Here is a 19,749-nt window from a genome sequence, read left to right as displayed (position 1 = left end):
GAAGAACGACATAAATTCAGAGACTCACAATATGATGGAACTGCAGTTTATGAATGGAATATGATGGAAAATCAGAATATGAAATATTAAATGTTCTTTCGAAATGACTATGGCCATAACTACTTATAGGTCAGGAATGCTCAAGAACATACTATTATAGATTTTCTCACAACTGGTTTTACTGGTCAATTAAGAAATTGGTGGGACAATAGTATTAATATGGAAACTAAAGTTCAAATTTTTAATCACGTTAAAATAGAAAATGAACAAAAGCCTTAGATGGAAGCTCGATTCTTATTAATATGATTGCTATGCATTTTATTGGTAATCCAAAGGAGGAAATGTCAACAAACCAAGTAGTCCTTACTAATCTTAGGTGTCCTACACTAGATGATTATCGATGGTATAAAGATGTATTCCTTAGTAATATTTTTAGACGAGGTGATTGCAATCAATCTTTTTGGAAAGAAAGGTTTATATCTGGTCTTCCATCCCTATTTTCTCAAAGAATATTCCTAAAATTAAGAGAAAGTGCGGGTCAAGACGAAATTCCATATGATAGTATGACTTATGGAAAAATATTTTCCTTTGTTAAAAAGGAAGCAATTGCTTTGTGTCAGGAATTAGCAATTCAAATAAATATTCATCTGAAAAAAGGAAAAGACGTAGAGAATTAGGAAGTTTTTGTGCTGCATTCGGTTTACGCAAAATTCAACCTCCCTCTACCATCAATAAAAAGACATATAGGAAAATTTTCCGACCAACTAGAAAAATTATTAATAACGACCCATATTATAAAAAGACCTTTAAGGCACCCACCAGACCACCAAAGAAAATTATAGATTCCAAAAGACCGATTTATTGTTATAAATGTGGACGAGTAGGTCATAAGGCTAACGAATGTGACTTAAAACAAAAGATTAATGAATTATGTGGTCATGATCCAGACCTTCAACAAAGAAATTTAGCCTTATATTCACTAGAAACCTCCTCAGAACATAATCTTACTGACCATAGTGAAGATAATCTACTGCAAATAAAATCAGATAATAAGTCAACCTCTTGTTGTTCAAAAGAGTCAGCCCCGTTTTGTCAAAAAGGATGTTGTAATAATATTTGTTGAATTTCAAAAGATTTATTCTCATAAAAATTATTTTTCATTAATCAAAATTAATTTTTATTCATATTTAGTCATTTAATTATTTCAGATGCAGAAATCTAAACCATCTTCCAGTTCCAAAACCAAAAACTTATACCTCACCCAAAAAAAGAAGAATTCATACCCAAGGTATTCAAGATTTACTCAAAAAACATTCCCCCACCACAAAAGACTTATCAAATAACCTCACTCAAACAGCCAAAAACCATGCTTTACCTACAATACATAAAACAATTTCCAAACTTTTCATACATAAACTAATCATCCAAATATATCAGCTTCCAACCGATATGCAGGAAATCATCATCAACAAAGTAAAGCAAGAAAACTTCAAAACCTGGTATATCATTTTCCTAACATCCGAACAAATATCCCCCTATAGCATTTGGCGAACATGGGGACTGTCTATATTAATATTTTCATACTGCCAAACTAGAGGATTCTTTATATCCATAAGAGACATTCAAAAAACTGATCCATATTTTCAATTATGGAAATATGGCTTAGTAAGGAAATTTTACGAAGTACCAGAACCAGACGCAGAATTTTTCCAAGAGTTCACAAAATTCCAGCAATATATATTTTCAACAGTATGTTCTCTTCAAAGGAAAGAATGGATTTATGAAGAAGTCATTTGCGCCAACATAGAAATGGTGGACGGCAAAATCAAACCAGCCCACTACTTCATACTCATTAATATAATAAAGTGTGATCTTTATTGCAAAGATCCCGCTGTCTTACATCCAACTCAAGCAAGAGCATATGGGTTTTTCTACATCATCCGCAAAATTGAAGAATTAATCCGAAAAAACGACAAAGACCCCATTACTTTTATCCATTGCAGAAATACAACAGTTGTTTTTCCTACATGGCTACAAGAGTATTTCATTACTGTTGTTAAACACTCTGAACCATTAACTCCATATTTATCTCAACTCAGAGCTGGCAAATTTCTCTCTCAAGAAGGCAAAATACTCTTATTCAAATTATTAGAAAATTGTCCACAGGATCTTCCTGGCAAAAATTAGGACATTAAAAAATAAAAAGATCCCGCTAAGTGAATATCACTTAGGCAAAAATAAGGGACATATTTTACTAACAGTTTCAATGCAGGTACTCCTATGACGACTCATCAAATATCCGGTATGCCACCTGACTATCTGATGAATTGTACATCCATCACTCAAAGGAACAAAAGGACAATATCGCAAGAAGACAAATGGATTATTCTCCAAGGTATACAAAAGAAGCCACGAGCTTACTAAACAAATCAGTCCACATGAGGTCATCTAAATCCAAGGAAGCAAAGTTCCAAACTCAAAGTTATCAGCAAACCATAGTATCAATACATCATTCCACGTGAAGTCATATGAATCCAAGTCATATGAACCCAAGGAAGCAAAATTCCAAACTCAAAGTTATCAGCAAAGGATAGCATCAAGATACAAGCGATCAGAACAAAGCAAAGACTGCTCCAGTTTAAGCGGCAAAACTTATCAAACACATTTCACAAACAAATTATGTACTATAATAGTCTATTTGTATCGTCGTAAAAGCAAAGTGTTTTTCTTCAGTACAAAAATAGAGAGAAAAATTTAGGAATCAGTTACAAAAGCCTCTCGCTCAAAATTAGTTGTTACTCAATCCTTGTGTAAGTTCATTCAAAGTTCAATCAAAGTAAGTTATTATTCATATATGCGTCTCTTTTAATTGCTTTTAACATCTGTTCGAACTATTCAAAACATCTGTTCAAATTCTCAAAATTGATTTCATTCAGTTATTAATTTAATAATAAACCTTCTTTTCAAATTCAAAAATAAATTTCAAAACTTTTATTTTCAAAGTTTTTATTAATCGTTTGACAAGATTAATTACCTACTAAACAGTGCCCCTTTCGCTATATAATTAATCTAAACTACGTCCGAAACGATCCATAACCCGTCCAGTCCTGGGGTGCATCTTGGTATCAGAGCCAAAAAATCGCCGGGGGGGAGGGTCTGCCGATATTAAGCCTAAAACAGTCTAATTACTCATACTAGTACTATTAATAGTGTCAAAATTAGGATGGGTTGCTATTCTGTCCTTTTGTGGTTTTGTTTCTTAGTAACTATGATGTACATCTTCACTTCATACGTGAACTTGCACTTCACTACAATTGCTTGATAACTTCTACTATATTATATTACAATAGTTTAAGCCTTGATTATTTAAAAGAAAACTTATTATCTTTATATGTACTAAGTTTAGTTTAACTATCTAGTGTTAGTACTTTTCACTAAAAGCTACCTACATCATATAAAATATAATTTTGTGGGTTTAGTAGTTAAGAACATACACTAAGTGTTGGTCAGACGTTGGTCAGCCCTTGTTAAATCCGTTGGCCAGCCGTCAAGAAGAGAAAAGGTGGTCCCGGTAAGGGTAGTCACGTGGTCCCATCTATATGTATTTACTTATCTGCTACATGCATTAATTTTTATTATTATATGATCATGGCTACTTTTGTTAGAAAGTTATTTTCACATGATAGTGATAACTCAAACATAGTACAAAGTAAGGAAATTTCTTTTCCGATTAATTTTCAAATTGGACTATACCTAGGAAACATATCGACACATTTCATCAAATAGGGAAACTTGATTTTAAGACTGCTTTTTCTATTAAGCATCATGAGGAAACTACGAGTTTAAATCAGGAATTTCAAAGTATTAAATTACTTAATAAGATATCTATAGATAAATACTTGAAAACATATAGGTATATTCATTTTGGTATGGTTCAAATAGCCTTAAAACCACTGTCTAGAGAAGGTCTTATTGATTGTCTAATATATATAGCTCTCGCTTAGTTGGCTATAAAGATTTCCTTTTAGCTATGATTCAAACTAATATTTGTAATGGCCCAATCTACTTTAACTGTTGTCCAAACTTTATAGTAGACTTAACCGATCCATGGATATTAGACATTTTAGTTCTAGATGTCCATCTTTCAAATAATTCAATAGTACAATTTAGGGAATATGTTAAAAATTTCGCATTAATTTACCGTGTCTATTTTAGACTTTTATCTTCTCAACTAAATCCAAAATGTTTACTTCATCCCACTATAGATGAAACTATACTCTTAAAAGTTGAAACTGAAAGTGCGGCTACTTTTACCCTTAAAAAATTAAAATGGAATGAAATTACTATTCCTAAACAATTTTTAATTCATTATAATCCTCCTCCTAGAAATATTACTCAAAAGAAAATTGATCAAATTATAGAAGAACCTGATGGTCAAGTAATAATAAAGTTAGGTACTAATTATGAACGCGCTAGACCATCAACCTCTTATGTAAATGCTCGACCTTCATATGAAGATAATTCTCCTAATACTCCTCAAATGTCTACTTCTAAAAATTTACATTTTGAAGAATCTTCAAAATTCCGCTATAATAACACAATACCTGAACCAGTAGGAGAATCTTCTACTAAATCCAATTCACCTACTTCTTCAGCTATGAAACCTCCTACCTTTTCCTCTATTAATGTTATTAAAAAGGAATTTCAAATAGACTTAGAATATATTCATAATGACTTTTATTCAAAACAAAATAATGATAAAAAAGATTGAATCTTTGGATGTTTTGATCAAATTGCTAGAAATCATGTCAGACTAGAATGGATTTCTGATATGAAAAAATTAGAAATTAATATTCCTTTTTTCATCTGGTTTTCTACTTACAGCATAAAAAATAATAAATTTTACCCTTTTAATAAAAACCAAATAAACATGACAGGTAGTTTAATTCAAAGTTGGACTTTAAAAGTTGGAAGTATAATTACGTCTATTCATCCTCCGTTGACTGAAATACAAGTTAATAATAATGAAGGATCTTTCATTATGGCTCCTTTTAAAAGAGGAAGAGAGGATGGCAACTCCTCCACTGCCAACTTATGTGACATAAAAAAAAAATATCACCAAAATAATTATTCAAACCAACTTCTCACCATCATTTCAAAAAAAATAGAAATATTATCTATGCAACTAGAGTCAAAAAAATCTCCTGATATTGATGACATTACATCTAATTAGAAACTTTATCTATAAATAAAAAGGAAACAAAATTTCCCTTCGACATAGCTGATCCGTATATTAATACTTCAAGAATTCCTATACATCGTCAAAAATCGCTTAATTTACCTGAAAAAACAACTCCTTTAATTAGTAAGATTGAAGAAAAATTATATGATTTGAGTACTTCCAAGTCAACTAATAATATTAATGTTTTGGATAAATATAGTTCAAATAAATCAATCAATTCAGATGATGACGATGGAAATAAAATCAATAAAATAAATAATAGTTCTTGGAAAAATGTCTCTAGTAGAAATTATTATACTAGACCTACTCAACCAGATATTCAATATGAAGAACGACATAAATTCAGAGACTCACAATATGATGGAACTGCAGTTTATGAATGGAATATTGATGGTAAATCATAATATGAAATATTAAATGTTCTTTCCGAAATGACTATGGCCATAACTACTTATAGGTCAAGGAATGCTCAAGAACATACTATTATAGATTTTCTCACAACTGGTTTTACTGGTCAATTAAGAAATTGGTGGGACAATAGTATTAATATGGAAACCAAGGTTCAAATTTTTAATCACGTTAAAAGAGAAAATGAACAACAAGCCTTAGATGGAAGCTCGATTCTTATTAATATGATTGCTATGCATTTTATTGGTAATCCAAAAAAAGAGGAAATATCAACAAACCAAGTAGTCCTTACTAATCTTAGGTGTCCTACACTAGATGATTATCGATGGTATAAAGATGTATTCCTTAGTAATTTATTTAGACGAGGTGATTGCAATCAATCTTTTTGTCAAGAAAGGTTTATATCTGGTCTTCCATCCCTATTTTCTCAAAGATTATTCCTAAAATTAAGCGAAAGTGCGGGTCAAGACGAAATTCCATATGATAGTATGACTTATGGAAAAATATTTTCCTTTGTTAAAAAAGAAGCAATTGCTTTGTGTCAGGAATTAGCAATTCAAAATAAATATTCATCTGAAAAAAGGAAAAGACGTAGAGAATTAGGAAGTTTTTGTGCTGCATTCGATTTACCCAAAATTCAACCTCCCTCTGCTATCAATAAAAAGAGATATAGGGAAAATTTTCGACCAACTAGAAAAACTATTAATAATGACCCATATTATAAAAAGACCTTTAAGGCACCCACCAGACCACCAAAGAAAATTATAGATTCCAAAAGACCGATTTATTGTTATAAATGTGGACGAGTAGGTCATAAGGCTAATGAATGTGACTTAAAACAAAAGATTAATGAATTATGTGGTCATGATCCAAACCTTCAACAAAAAGTTTTAGCCTTATATTCACTAGAAACTTCCTCATAACAGAATCTTACTGACCATAGTGAAGATAATCTACTGCAAATAAAATCAGATAATGAGTCAACCTCTTGTTGTTTAAAAGAGTCAGCCCCGTTTCTTGTTGAAGTTCCAAAGATTTATTCTCATAAAAATTATTTTTCATTAATCAAAATTAATTTCATATTTACTCATTTAATTATTTTAGATGCACAAAACTCAACCATCTTCCAGTTCCAAAACCAAAAACATATACCTCACCCAAAAAAGAAGAATTCATACTCAAGGTATTCAAGATTTACTCAAAAAACTTTTCCCCACCACAAAAGACTTATGAAATAACTTCACTCAAACAGCCAAAACCCATGCTTTACCTACAATACATAAAACAATTTCCAAACTTTTCATATAAGAACTAATCATCCAAATATATCAGCTTCCAACCGATATGCAGGAAATCATCATCAACAAAGTAAAGCAAGAAAACTTCAACACCTGGTATATCAATTTCCTAACATCCGAAAAAATATCCCCCTATAGCATTTGACGAACATGGGGACGGTCTATATTAATATTTTTTCATATTACCAAACTGGAGGATTCTTTATATCCATAAGAGACATTCAAAAAACTGATCCATATTTTCAATTATGGAAATATGGCTTGGTAAGGAAATTTTACGAAATACCAGGACCAGACACATAATTTTTCTAAGAGTTCACAAAATTCCAGCAATATATATTATAAACAGTATGTTCTCTTCAAAGGAAAGAATGGATTTATGAAGAAGTCATTTGCGCCAACATAGAAATGGTAGACGGTAAAATCAAACCAGCCCACTACTTCATACTCATTAATATAATAAAGTGTGATCTTTATTGCAAAGATCCCGCTGTCTTACATCCAACTCAAGCTAGAGCATATGGGTTTTTCTACATCATCCGCAAAATTGAAGAATTAATCCGAAAAAACGATAAAGACCCCATTACTTTTATCCATTGCGGAAATACAACAGTTGTTTTTCCTACATGGCTACAAGAGTATTTCATTACTGGTGTTAACCACTCTAAACCATTAACTCCATATTTATCTCAACTCAGAGCTGGCAAATTTCTCTCTCAAGAAGGCAAAATACTCTTATTCAAATTATTAGAAAATTGTCCGCAGGATCTTCCTGGCAAAAGTTAGGACATTAAAAAATAAAAAGATCTCGCTAAGTGAATATCACTTAGGCAAAAATAAGGGACATAATTTACTAACAGTTTCAAGGCAGGTAATCCTATGACGACTCATCAAATATCCGGTATGCCACCTAACTATCTAATGAATTGTACATCCATCACTCAAAGGAACAAAAGGACAATATCGCAAGAAGACAAATGGATTATTCTCCAAGGTATACAAAAGAAGCCACGAGCTTACTAAACAAATCATTCCACATAAGGTCATATAAATCCAAGGAAGCAAAGTTCCAAACTCAAAGTTATCAGCAAACCATAGTATCAATACATCATTCCACATGAAGTCATATGAATCCAATTCATATGAACCCAAGGAATCAAAATTCCAAACTCAAAGTTATCAGCAAAGGATAGCATCAAGATACAAGCGATCAGAACAAAGCAAAAGCTGCTTCTGTTTAAGCGGCAAAACTTATCAACGCATTTCATAAACAAATTATGTATTATAAATAGTCTACTTGTATCGTCGTAAAAGAAAGTGTTTTTCTTCAGTACAAAAAATAGAGAGAAAAATTTAGGAATCAGTTACAAAAGCCTCTCGCTCAAAATCAGTTGTTACTCAATCATTGTGTAAGTTCATTCAAAGTTCAATCAAAGTAAGTTATTATTCATATCTGCGTCTCTTTTAATTGCTTTCAACATCTGTTCGAACTATTCAAAACATCTGTTCAAATTCTCAAAATTGATTTCAAAACTTTTATTTTCAAAGTTTTTATTAATCGTTTGGACGTAGTTCAGATTAATTATATAGCGAAAGGGGGACTGTTTGCTAGGTAATTAATCTCGTCAAACGATTAATAAAAACTTTGAAAATAAAAGTTTTGAAATTTATTTTTGAATTTGAAAAGAAGGTTTATTATTGAATTAATTACTAAATGACATCAATTTCGAGAATTTGAACAGATGTTGAAAGCAATTAAAAGAGACGCAGATATGAATAATAACTTACTTTGATTGAACTTTGAATGAACTTACACAAGGATTGAGTAACAACTAATTTTGAGCGAGAGGCTTTTGTAACTGATTCCTAAATTGTTCTCTCTATTTTTGTACTAAAGAAAAACACTTAGCTTTTACGACGATACAAGTAGACTATTTATAGTACATAATTTGTTTGTGAAATGCGTTGATAAGTTTTGCCGCTTAAACAGAAGCACCTTTTGCTTTGTTCTGATCGCTTGTATCTTGATGCTATCCTTTGCTAATAACTTTGAGTTTGGAATTTTGCTTCCTTAGGTTCATATGACTTGGATTCATATGACTTCACGTGGAATAATGTATTGATACTATGGTTTGCTGATAACTTTGAGTTTGGAACTTTGCTTCCTTGGATTTATATGACCTTATGTGGAATGATTTGTTTAGTAAGCTCGTGGCTTCTTTTGTATACCTTGGAGAATAATCCATTTGTCTTCTTGCGATATTGTCCTTTTGTGCCTTTGGGTGATGGATGTACAATTCATCAGATAGTCAGGTGGCATACCGGATATTTGATGAGTTGTCATAGGAGTACCTGCATTGAAAATTTTAGTAAAATATGTCCCTTATTTTTGCCTACGTGATATTCACTTAGCGGGATCTTTTTATTTTTTAATGTCCTAACTTTTGCCAGGAAGATCCTGCGGACAATTTTATTTTTAAAGAGAAAACTTTTCCTTTATTGTAAATAAGGATCTTGAGCACAAGGTCCTCCGAATGGGTCATCAGGTGAGGAATGGACAGATGATCCGGATGAATCGTCTGAATTTCGGATTAAGAGTTGAGTTTGTCTTTTGAGAAGCTTGATTTCTTTTTTTAATTAACTCAATTTCAGATTCTTGAATTTCTGGCTTTCTTGTTTCTCTCTTTTTGTGGAGTAGGAGGATTAGGAATTTCTTTGATTGCTTTCATAAGTTGATTATCTGCAACCATTTGATCTTAGATAGTCTTTAATGAGCAAAATTTGTCAATGGCAAATTTTTCCCACCATTTGATCTTGAATTCACGTACTAAAGACATGGGAAGTGGTGTTGGATACCATTGAATGATGTTATAGGACCAGCACATTATCCATAGAACATTAAATTCTCGATGAAATAAGAGCTCTGTGGAATATGGAGTGTTGGTTTGTACATGAGTGGAGAAGAAATCATAAGATTTTTGTACCTCTATCGGCCATATTTGTTGAGAACTTCCAAAGTGGAGCCACCATTCGTAAAACCATATGGGGATATTATTTGGACATTGAGGACAAATACTGAAAAACCATGAATGATTAAATGCCCTGAGTAAGAATGCTCGAAACCACGCCATCTGATAATCAATGTAATTATATTCTTGTGGCTGGAAAGGGACCGAGAATTCCTTCGGAACATAAGCAGATATCCATTCAGTCTGTGGAATAATCTTCTTGATTTTGCATTTTGAATAAGCTATGTAATTTCCTTTTTCACTATGCTCAATTTCAACGGATTTGGTATCAACAAGTATGAATTCATAAAACCTTTGTGTTTTATAAGATTTTTCAGGTCGGTATTGACAGTACATTGGGAAAAGAGAATTAGTAAATTTGATAAGTTCGGGAAATTTGAGGAGTTTCTTTGAAACGTGTAAGGAGTAGGTGTTCTTTATGTGGTTTGGTGATATATTTGTGGGTTTCGGAATTTGTAGATTGGGATTTTTGAGTAGTTGATTTTGAGTTTGAAGTTTGAGTAGGATACTTGACTGCTTGGGAATAAGATAAAGGTGGAAAATCAGAAAATGCGTCGAGCTTATCTGATGAAGATGTTTTTTCACTTGATGGCCGGAGCTTGTGAAATCTCATCACATAATCTTCTGGATTTTGAATACCTTTGCCTTTATTAGAGTATTGATTCATTTTGCCTCCTGTAATAATCAAACTTTAATTATTACTACTATTGTATTTTCCTTGTAAAAATTCTCTTGTTAAAAAATCAGGAAGAGAATTATTTTCTCCTTTTATGAATTCTATTTGAAAATCAAAAACTGATAATATAGCTTGCCACCTGGCAAAAATTTGTTTTGAAACAATATTTTGAATATCTTTTTGTAGTATTTCTTTGGCAGATTTACAATCTATACGTAGTAAGAAGGATTTATTATAAAGATCATCTTGAAATTTTGAAATACAAAGAATAATAGATAAAATTTCCTTTTTAATGGTTGAATAATTTTTTTGAGACACCTAATAGGCCGGAATGAAATCTAATTATTTGTTCATTTTTATTTTCAGGTAATTTTTGTTTAAGAATGCCTCCATAACCTATGTCGGATGCATCTGTTTCTACTATCATGAATGCATTGGGATTTGGTAGTAACCTAAACATGGAAGGGATTGACTTTTCTTTTAATGTTTGTATTATATGTGTATGTTTAGGTGACCAAGCTGGAGGATTTTTTCGTAATCTTTGATAAAGACATAACAATATTGTCTTAAATTAGGAAAAAAGTCTGAAATATAATTAAGACATCCTAAAAATCTTTGTAATTGATTTTTGTCTTTAATTTCTCTGGAAATTTATCAGCAAATTCTATAGCTCTATTAATCAGTTTCATAGTACCTTGAAAAATATCATGTCCTAAAAACCGTATTTTAGTTTGAAATATTTCATGTTAGGGAAAGAGACGACTAAACCATTCTTTTTAATAACATGTAAAAAAGTATTAAGGTGTTTGAAATGTTGATCTAAGGAATCTGAAAATATTAGGACATCATCAATATAGACTATAATATTTTGAGTATAAGGATTAAAATATCATTCGTAACGTTTTGAAACTCAGATGGAGCATTTTTTAAGTCCAAAAGGCATTACATTTCATTCATAATGTCCAAAAGGAACATTAAAGCGTTTTGTATCTATCTTTTTCCTCTATTTGAATTTGCCAAAATCCACTTTTCATATCAAACTTTGAGAAGATTTTTGCATTAAAAAGACGACTCAATAAATCTTTTTTATTAGGGATTGGGTACCTAATCCATTGTAAGACTTTATTAAGAGGTTTATAATTAATTACTAATCTAGGAACCCCTCTTTCTTTTTCGCTTGATTCATAACATAAAAAGCAGCATAACTCCAAGGGGATTTAGATGGTCGAATTAATTTTTTTCTAATAAGGTTTGAATTCCTTTTTACAAAATTCTAACATTTCTTGATTCATTTGAATAGGTCTTGCTTTAGTAGGAATAGATTTTTCTGAAAATTCTTTTTCATAGGGGAGTGAAACCATATGTTTTTTCCTTTCCCAAAAAGCATTAGGAATATCAGCACAAACTTCTTCTTTAAATTTTTGTTCTAAATCAATATTTTCTTTTGAATATAAGGGCTTTTTAATCTCTTCTATTTTTAAGTATGATATTTCTTGTTGTAAAAGAGAAATTTGAGATTCTTTAGTAGTTATTGTATTTACTTGTTGAAATATAGACGAAGATAGTAATATAGCCAAATCCTTTTGGTAAACTGGTGCAAGAAATTGAAAAGATGTTACAAATAATATTAGTATGAACACCCATACGATCAACTAAAAAAGGATAAATTTGAGTAATAAAAGGAGTACCAAGTATTATTTCATTATTCATATCCTATACTAAAATGAATGTATTTTTAAAGCAATAACATTGATTACAAATATATGCATTAGGGAGCTTATAATTTATTTTTAAAAGTTCACCATTAGCACTATATAACTTTTCTGTTGTTCTTTTATAGAAGATGCTAGGAATTATTCCTTCTCTTATACAATTTTGATCAGCTCCACTATCCAGTAATGCTATAGTATCTGAATGAAAGTCATTACCTATTTTAAGTGAAATGAGAATATACCATTTTTGAAAATTTATTCTATCTATAATATTTATTTGATCTTCTTTAGGTTCTTGAGACGAAATTTGAATAGGAGGTGAATTTGAAGTAGATGGTTGATCCTTTAGACTATTATTTGGTTCTAACAAAGCTATTCTAGTTTGAAGTTCTAAGTCTTTAGTTTTGAATTCTAACAATTGTTCTTTAATTTCTTTATTTGAGTTTTAAGAGTGCTAACTTCAGTTTGTAAATCTTTAGTTGTAATTTTTTGAAAAATATTAGGAGTCGAATATTGATCATAATATTTTATTTTTTAGTAGGATTTTCTTTTTTGCAAACAATATCTTTTAATTTAAAAAGATATTCCTTTTTTATATCTGGATCGTTAATTTTGTCTATTAGTTCAAATAAAAATTCTTTTTCATTATTATCTTTCGTAATAACATTAACGGAAGGAACGAGGATAAGGTCTACATATTTTTTAGGTATAGCCCAGTTTTGAAAATTAATCGGAAAAGATATTTCCTTACTTTGTACTATGTTTGAGTTATCACTATTAGATGAAAATAACTTTCTAACAAAAGTAGTCATGATCATATAATAATAAAATTTAATGCATGTAGCAGATAAGTAAATACATATAAATGGGACCAACGGGACCACCCTTACTGGGACCACCTTTTCTCTTCTTAACGGCTGACCAACAGATTTAACAATGGCTAACCAATGTCTGACCAACACTTAGTGTATGTTCTTAACTACTAAACCCACAAATTTATATCTTATATGATGTAGGTAGCTTTTAGTGAAAAGTACTAACACTAGATAGTTAAAGTAAACTTATTCTAATATAATATGTAGAAGTTATCAAGTAATTGTAGTGAAGTGTAAGTTCACGTATGAAGTGAAGATGTACATCATAGTTACTAAGAAACAAAACCATAAAAGGACGGAATAGCAACGCATCCTAATTTTGACACTATTAATAGTACTAATATGAGTAATTAGACTGTTTTAGGCTTAATATCGGCAGATCCTACCCCCGGCGATTTTTTGGCTCGAATACCAAGATGCACCCCAAGACTGGACGGATTATGGACCTTTTCGGACGTAGTTCAGATTAATTATATAGCGAAAGGGGGACCAACATACACCTGGAAAACCACAACTAAGTAAATCAAGAGCTCAATGTTTAATGTTGAGAGCTAAGAGTAGCTAAGATTGATTGAAGTCAAACCAAAACATTGAAGGCAGTATAGCATTCGATTATTGTCAGACCGAATATCCACACAACAAAATCAATTTTGAGTTTTGACATCAAAGAGCTTTAGCAGAATATAGGAAGCTTTTCAAGTTTTTTTTCAGCAAATAAGTGCTATAGCTTCTTAAATTTTTAGCGCCTGTCTAATACATTTATGCATATGATCACTTGCACAAATGCATCAGCATGATTCTAGTGGACGTCTGATGTTGTGGAGGGACCAAGAATAAAGAAATGCAGACATCAAAAATCACCTCAAAACATGCAGTTTTTAGTTAGTGTCAGAGTTCGACCATAAAGTCCTTCCTTTTGCAGGTCAGTTGAAACTTGAAAGTGTTTCTGCAAGTTCAGCTGCAATATGTAATCAGAGTAAGTGAAGTTGTCAAAGTAATAATTAGTCCACTCTATCCAATCCTTGAACTGTTCACGACATATTTTCAACATATACATACCAGTGAGCAAAATTTATTGGAACAAGTGAGTAGGAGAAATAGAGCTCCCTTGCAGCATCCTAGCAGAGGCATTCAATTAGATTGACGGCAGCAAAAGATAGAGTTCATATGCTAAACCCATTGGAGATTATGGGACTCTAAATTGGAATTTGTATAACAACCACTAGATGGATTTCAATGAGTTATGTGGACAAGGCATTGTTTAATGAGGAACCTGGCTCGTTGGTCTACTCTGCCATTGATAGGGTCAATTATGGACTCTTGTTATTGCAAGAAATGTCAGTAGATACATCCCATGACAAGATTCCACCTGCATGTGGTCAAGAACAAAGCAAACAGGTCAAATTCCAGGCAGACTTGGTGGACTAACAACCAGTTCGAGCACCTCAGGTCACTCATCCATTTACTAGTTTAAAAACACTTGTGTGCTCTTCAAATATACTTGACGCATACCAGATTGTCAATCTTAACAAGATACAAGAGAGTGAGAACAAGTACGACACATCCCATGAAGCCAAGCTACAAAATTGATTACTTTGACTAGGATTTGACAGAACTGTTAAGAGTAAAGCCCACATGTGAGTTAGAAATAATTGTCCCACATTGAAGAATTAGAGAGAGAATGACTAACATATAGATTGGTGGGTTACTCCACCTATCACCAATTGGTTTTAGGATGGAACCCTGCCAACCTTGTATGTGGTCACTCTCTCCTCCAACATGGGCTTGTCTGTGGGCCCAATGAACTTTAACATGGTATCAGAGCGGACGATCTTGGCCCGTTATGAAATGCAGGGGGAGTGTTAAGAGTAAAGCCCACATGTGAGTTAGAAATAATTGTCCCACATTGAAGAATTAGAGAGAGAATGACTAACATATAGATTGGTGGGTTACTCCACCTATCACCAATTGGTTTTAGGATGGAACCCTGCCAACCTTGTATGTGGTCACTCTCTCCTCCAACATGGGCTTGTCTGTGGGCCCAATGAAGTTTAACTCTTCAGTTAAGAATTACAACCACTTTTACCGCATAAGTGTAGACCATGTGCTCAAACCCTGGCCACTTCTACAGCATAGGCTTGCCGGAGTGAGGAGTGAAAGAGGGGGGGATCGGAGCAAGACATGGGTCTTCGCATCATAAAATGCTCTCATTACATGACAGCACCAAGACCCTTGGGGAAAACTCTAGCCCACCACCAGTTACATGGGATATCCCTTTGACTCTTCCTTTGCTGATCACATCAAGCACTGATCACATCAAGCACCTTCACAACCAAAGAGCATTAATATAATTTAAGATATGCAGATCCTCATCCATCAAGCCCTAATGATGTAGTTACATGCTTGACAAATGGAACAACTAAAACCACTTGTTTAACATAGATGACTGTTGGGGCCATAAAGGCTTCACCCAAGGTAGCTGTTTCACCATGAATTTTGTCTGTCAAAGAGCAATTGCTTTGTGCCAAAACCCTACAACATGTGTACAAAGGTCGGTGTATAAACTAATTGCTTTCATCTGATTAGGCATTTTGGCTGAATTGTATCTCAAGTCTTCTAACTCATCGCTAATTATGCTTTATAAGACAAAATTGTGAACTAGCCTTCTCACAAGAGAAAAACCATTGGAGTGTACTCAACTGGACGGGAGACCAATGAGCACATCTCCAGCCTCAATATTCTTCCCATCAATAACTGAATCATTCTTCACAACACCCACAGCAAATCCACTAAGATCATACTCACCATTTGCATAAAATCCAGGCATTTTTGCAGTCTTAAAAACAAAGATTTCCAATAGCTATTTATATTTTAAAGTACTCCAATGCATTAAAAATGAATGGGAAACAGAAAATCCGGGATCATGACATGAAAAAGCATCAAATATCAAACTATGAGAATAACTTTAAAAAATTAGATATGGAAATAATTGGAATACTGAGAATAGTAGTTGCTAATGTTTTAATGGTAGAAAATCTCAATACTTCCAAACTTTTTTACATAAAATAATGCGTAGCCCTATCAGATATGTAGGTGATGTTAATATCAAAACTCTATTCAAGTTATAACATATAACTAACACAATCACAGGCCACTGTACTTTCAAAGCCTGAAGACATTTTTAAAAGGAGCAATGAAGAAAAACAAATATATACAAACGGATGTTATTCCATGTCTTACAGCTAGCACATATATCTAGCAATTAAAATCAATTACTTTTGAAGTTAATGCGTGCGGAACATCAGAATTACCTCGCCACCCAAGAGCGCACAATCAGATTGCTGGCAACCATCAACAATTCCTCTGTTGAGTCAAACACAAAAGGCCAATAGCCCAATATACAACAAGTTTATGTGAAGGCTGTATTTTATTCACTCACACAAAAAATCTGAATACAAACATGACATTTTATAGGACTTGAAAAACTTAGCTAGGAATTTAAAATGACACTCACTAATGACTTCATAAACATCAACTAAATGACCCTTTATTAAACACCTTAAATTTTGTAACTGACAAGAGACCAACCATCATAGTTAATGACCAAGAATTTGAATTAATTCTCAACACTCCCCCTTGATTCAAAGTCAGTGACTCCTAGCTGAGATGTAAAGAACTGATGTTTAGCTTGCGGAAGCTACTTGGTGAAGATATCCGCAGCTTGGTCATTTGTACCACAAAACTTTAAGGCAATTTTTTTATCAGCAACTAACTTTCGAATGAAGTGGTGTTGCACATCAATGTGCTTTGTTCTTCCATGGAACGCCGGATTTTTTTCCATTGCAATTGCTGACATGTTGTCACAATAGAGGAGTGTAGCTTCACTTTGATCAATGTGAAAATCAACAAGTAATTTCTGGAGCCAGAGAGCTTGTCGTGCTGCCCCAGTTGCTGCTGCATATTCAGCTTCGGAAGACGACAATGCAATGGTTTCCTGCTTCTTTGAACTCCAAGTAATTGCTCCAGAACCCAAACTGAAAACATTACCTGAGGTGCTCTTTCTATCATCTAAGCACCCTGCCCAATCACTATCAGTGAAGCCAAACAAATGAAAGTCGGTTACTTTAGCATACCAGATACCATACTTTATTGTTCCAGCAACATAACGAAGTATGCGTTTTGCTGCTCCAAGGTGTTGCTTGGTTGGGTTATGCATGTACCTTGACACGACACTTACAGAATAAGCAATATCAGGTCTGGTGTGCGTCAAATAATTCAAACCACCAACAATACTTCTATAAAGTCTCCCATCAGCATGCTCCGTTCCATCATTTCGCTGCAATTTCTCATTGACATTCATGGGTGTAACCGCAACTTCACAATTGCTCATGTGAAATCTTTTCAACAAGTCACTGGCATACTTCTCTTGGCATACAAAAATACCATGAGTAGTTTGCTTCACTTCGAGACCCAAAAAATATTTTAGCAAACCCAGATCAGTCATCTCAAACTTTTGCATCATACTACGCTTGAACTCATCGAATACAGATTGAGATGAACCCATATATATCATATCATCCACATAAAGACACACTACCAAGAAATCACTATTACTCTGCTTCTTCAAGTAGAGTGTAGGCTCATTTTCACTTCTAGTGAACCCATTGGAGTTAAAGAAGGTATCAATCTTGCTGTACCACGCACGCGGAGCTTGCTTTAGCCCGTACAAAGCCTTCCTTAACCTGTAGACTTTGTCTTCTTGACCATTGACAATAAAGCCTTCAGGTTGTGAAACAAAAACCTCCTCTTGCAAATCACCATTAAGGAATGCAGACTTCACATCAAACTGATAAACTGGCAATTGGTATTGAGCTGCTACAGCAAGAAAAACTCTCACTGTTTCGAACCGAGCAACGGGCGAGTAAGTTTCATCAAAATCCACGCCATGCTGCTGAGAGTACCCCTTAGCCACTAGCCTTGCTTTGTGCTTTTGAATACTCCCTTCGGAGTTGTACTTTGTCCGAAACACCCACTTAAGTCCAATGATGTTCTTGTCTTCTGGTCGACAAACAAGGTGCCATGTTTCATTTTTTTCTATGGCCTGCATCTCTTCGAACATAGCATTCTGCCACACAACATCATGTGCAGCCTCATCATAAGTACATGGGTCAGAAACAAGTAAAGCAAAATAACAATTGCGATAAATATTTCTAAGTGACCGGTACTAGATGAACTAGAAGGCGAGCTGGCTGGAGAAGATGTGTTGCTACTGACTGGAGTATGGCTTGGACTGTTTGGTGCACTTGAATCAGGTGAGGATAATGGATTGGTGTTGTTCTGCTCTGTATTCGCGCCCGGTTCTCCCTCTGGTTCAACATTGTCAGGATGGAATTTAGGTGGGCTTTCGTCATTTCTCCATGTCCACCTATCTTCTTCATTGAACTTCACATCCCTGCTAACAATGACCTTGCCATTCACCGGGTTATATAGCTTATATGCTTTGGACTCAGTGTTATAGCCAACAAAGATGTACTTTTCAGATTTGCTATCAAGTTTGTGGCGTAAATTTGAAGGCACCAAAGCGTAAGCTATACAACCAAAGACTTTCAAGTGTCTTACCCGTGGCTTCTTACTCTCCATGCTTCAAATGGTGTCCTGTTCAAGACTGCTCTTGTTGGTGATATATTCAGCAAGTACACTGCAGTAGCTACAGCTTGTCCCCAAAACTTGTTCGGCAACCCCTTAGCTTTAAGCATGCTTCTGGCCATTTCCATCACTGTTCTATTTTTTCGCTCTGCCACGCCATTTTGCTGGGGAGTATATGGTGTTGTAAGCTCCCTCCGTATACCATGCTCATCACAAAATGCATTGAACTCATTAGACAGAAATTCACCACCACGATCAGTCCGGAATGCCTTAATTTTTCTGTCACTTTGTTTCTCCACCAACACCTTAAATTTCTTGAAATAATCAAATGCCTCGGATTTCAACTTCAAGAAATAAACCCAGCTCATCCTACTGTAATCGTCTGTTAACAACAAGAAATATCGACTTCCTCCAATTGACTCGGTTTTCATCGGCCCACATAAATCGGCATGCACTAAGTCAAGAAAATTTGAAGCCCTCCAGGACTTCCCACTAGGGAATGGTTGCCTACTTTGCTTGCCATATACACAGCCTTCACAAAAAGCATGTTCACCAATTTTTGGCAGCCCAATGACCATCTCATTTCGACTCAAGACTCTTAAACTTTTCACATTTAGATGTCCAAAACGCAAATGCCATAAATTAGTTTCAATATCACCTTTGACAACCAATGCATGACACACATCATGGGAAACATCAAACGGGAACATTCTGTTTTGAGTCATGGGAATGATAGCTACTGTGCTTCCAGATTTTTTATCATTGATAGTACATGAATCATTCTCAAATATAACAGAATATCCACTACTCATCAATTGACCAACACTTAATAAATTATACGCTAAACTAGGCACAAATTGCAC

General features: G+C 33.6%; 1 long non-coding RNA gene across 1 annotated transcript; it reads right to left on the bottom strand.

Moving 5' to 3' along the window:
* Positions 1 to 13,542: 13,542 nt before the first annotated feature.
* Positions 13,543 to 16,498, bottom strand: LOC130590758 (uncharacterized). The gene is made up of 3 exons (XR_008968595.1): positions 14,514 to 16,498; positions 14,300 to 14,358; positions 13,543 to 14,198 (listed from the first exon to the last, which is right to left on the bottom strand). It is a non-coding gene; the product is annotated as an uncharacterized LOC130590758 (long non-coding RNA).
* Positions 16,499 to 19,749: the final 3,251 nt, after the last annotated feature.

The sequence above is a fragment of the Beta vulgaris genome, chromosome 1, assembly GCF_026745355.1.
Source record: "Beta vulgaris subsp. vulgaris cultivar EL10 chromosome 1, EL10.2, whole genome shotgun sequence".
NCBI lineage: Eukaryota > Viridiplantae > Streptophyta > Magnoliopsida > Caryophyllales > Amaranthaceae > Beta > Beta vulgaris.
Note: the sequence above shows the minus strand (reverse complement) of the source record. Positions and strands in the feature narration are given on the sequence as shown.